Raw genomic sequence first — 2409 nt, forward strand, 5'->3', positions numbered from 1 at the left:
TCACACTAAAGGTTCTATTTCAATGTTTAAGAATGTTCCTTTCCAGATTGATATTCCGGAGAAAAAATTTAAAAAAATCTGGACTTATAAACTATTAGTGCATTTCTGAGTTTACCCTCCAGATACAATGAGTGAAACTGTGTGTCTGTCTATAAAGGAAAAGTTTAGGTGAACCTCTCAATCTTACTAGTTTGAGCAGCAGACCAAGTAAATCAGCTATATTGTTACACAATTTGTGGGTTTAATAACAATTATTTTTAAATCCCCCAGGTAGTTTCATTAAAAAGCTATTACAGGGTCAGAAGCAGCTAATTTGGCACTACTAACAATATAATCTGGAAAAAGGGCTTTTCCCAAGTGATACCAGGTTATGAATTTTTTGCCTGTAACTGCGGGGCCAAGCCCTCATCTTCCTGAATTATTGCAATTGTTTCCAAAAACATTGCTCTGATATACAAACTCGGGGTGACCTAAAGGACTATTCTACTTAAATGTATTCACATTTTATTGAGATAAGGCAAAGGATTACGTCTGAATGTGTTTGAGGCTACAAACGTTAGATAAAACACTTAGATAAAATGAGGTTATTCCCACTGAACGAAAGGTGCTTTTATTATCATCCTATTTAGTTTAAGCAGTGCCATTCGCCATCTACATTCGGCTCACTTTGACACTAAGAGATATTACACGATCAAAGGTACAAAAATTACTACATGAATGGCAAAGCATTTCATCTCCACCACAGAAACACCATCTTACAGCTTAAAAGAGCTGCAGGAACCTACACAGTCTTTTTGTAAAACTACAGAAACAAAATTCACTCCCCGCCAGCAGTGTCCTTCTCATCTCGCCTACTTTAACTTTAGATGCTTTGTCCAACTTCCCCTTCATGAATCAAATCAATTTCAACTTAGAAAACGTGAAAGAAAAATAAAGTTTTTAAGATCTGTTACACATCCTGTATCCCTACTAAGTTTAAAAAGTTACTGAAATATTAAGTTCCCATGAAGGTAATAAAGCCTGAACACGTCAGATGAGTCGCATGAAGGCCCTGGAGGCCACAGGAGGGAGGAAGCCATTGGCGAAAGCCTTCAAATGACTGTAAAACAGATCCACACCAGCAAACCCAGGAGAATCTCGCCCAAGTCATTTAACATAATGGTAAATTTTGAAACTTTAAAAAAATATCCTCCCTTGGCTACAGTTTATTTTGTAATAATAAATTTCGATCTATTTTCTTTCCCATAAACTTAACAGCTCCCCCGATGTGACAGCTGGTTAGAATGGGTAGTCGATCAGATCTTTAGTTGTAGTTTTCTAACAATGACTCTGCCCACGGAATGTAGAATCAACCTATGCCCGGCTGTCAACTCTCTCAAAGCTGTTACTGTTCGTTAAAATGATTAAACATGTGACAAACACACCTCTCGCCCTGCTCGCTCAATTTTATGTCATGACTGACACTGCCCTTTCGGAAAGAGGAATCTTCAAACCAGCTAACAAAGTAAGCCCCCCACACACATAATACCGTAGCACACAGGGTGCCACCATCTACAACATGGATGGGACCCAAAACTCGTGTGGGTGGAGGCAGGGTGAAGACAGGGGCTATGGGACGCCCCAACAAATCGCGAGGCTAATAAAAACCCTCAACAAGAAAACTTTTTAATGTAACTAAAGACCCGAGGCAGGCATAACGCCTCCGTACCCCCATGACGCCCACGGAATAAATGCCTCCTCAACACATCGGGACTCGCACAAGTTCCCCCGAAAAGGCCCGAGTACACGGAGGGAACTAGAAATCGCAGGCAGCCACGCTGCGGCGGAAAAAAACGGCTCCTCTGGACGCCCAGGGACTCGGCTTCATCCCTGGCCCAACCACTCGCTCCCGGAGTGACCTTGGGCCAACCATTCCCTCTCTAGGCCTCAGTTTCGTTCTCTTTTGAGCGAGAACGTGAAGTCTTTCTGTTCAGAGCGTCAACTCTGGCCCAACTTCCTGTGATTCCGAATGGGCTTTTGGGCAGCCAATAATCAATGCCAGAAAAAGGGGAAAAAAGCTGAAAACCGGTTCTGTGGGTCAGAAGCAAAAGCACCGTGGCTGGAAGAAGAGCAAGTGGACCCTGACCCAGCAGAGCGCCGCGCCGGGTGTGGGGGGCGGAGGGGCCCGGGGGAGGCCGGAGGTGGGCCGGCCCGGCTCCCGGCCCCTGCGGGAGGTGGAGTCGAGGTTCTCGCGTGCATTGTCCCCGGGAGGGAGCCATGTTTCTTCCTCCCCGGCACTCCCAGATGGCGGCCCGGGGCGCGGGGGCCCAAGCAGACCGAAGACCCAGGGCCTGAAGAGCGAGGTGGGGGGTTTGGCAGGGTGGAGGAGCCGGCTCCGGCCCGGGTGGCTCCGCCCCCGGGGCGGCGGCC

The sequence above is a fragment of the Myotis davidii genome, unplaced genomic scaffold (genome assembly GCF_000327345.1).
Source record: "Myotis davidii unplaced genomic scaffold, ASM32734v1 scaffold72, whole genome shotgun sequence".
Classification (NCBI taxonomy): Eukaryota; Metazoa; Chordata; class Mammalia; order Chiroptera; family Vespertilionidae; genus Myotis; species Myotis davidii.